At 40.8% G+C, this 515-nt stretch overlaps 1 protein-coding gene across 4 annotated transcripts in view; it reads left to right on the top strand.

Moving 5' to 3' along the window:
• The window catches only part of LOC119592048 (cysteine-rich secretory protein 2-like), a gene marked incomplete at its 3' end in the record, with an annotated part of 63,544 nt that overhangs the window by 54,116 nt on the left and 8,913 nt on the right, over positions 1-515 (top strand).

Below are 515 nucleotides of genomic sequence, written 5' to 3'. Positions count from 1 at the left end.
ACGTGAGGGTGTAACAACAGCCTCGAAGATAAGCTCACTTTTAAGATTCAATATGTTTAATATTTTCAGGTAATATATCTTTAATCCGGCTATCGCTTACACACTTATTGTTGATATTCCTGCAGCATGATAGGTTATAGGGCTTTGGGTACGGAAGCCGAATTAGGTCAGAAATGACCTTCGCACACCCTCTCTAGTCCATTCCTCCCTCGCTCTTCAGATGTCTTTAATCTATGAATAAAAGAGAAAAGAAAAAGAAGATAAAAAATCTGTTACATTTTTATAAAAATCTTTTCTAAAGTTGGTCGACGTTGCTGTAGACACAAGAGTCCTCAAAGTTTCTGAAAATTTGAAGAAACAGTTCTATTTTGCAGAGTATGCGTGGGCGTAATTTCCAGCCACGCACACACGGCTCCTGCACCTTGCTAGGTAGTGAGAAAGCGTGGGAGGGCATGAAGTATTCAAGGAAAGCTATCGCTGAACGGGAGCAGCTGTAGAAGAAATGGGGGAGGATA

This window comes from Penaeus monodon, chromosome 29 (assembly GCF_015228065.2).
Source record: "Penaeus monodon isolate SGIC_2016 chromosome 29, NSTDA_Pmon_1, whole genome shotgun sequence".
Classification (NCBI taxonomy): domain Eukaryota; kingdom Metazoa; phylum Arthropoda; class Malacostraca; order Decapoda; family Penaeidae; genus Penaeus; species Penaeus monodon.
The sequence above is the reverse complement of the archived record's forward strand: the minus strand, read 5'-3'. Positions and strand labels throughout refer to the sequence as shown.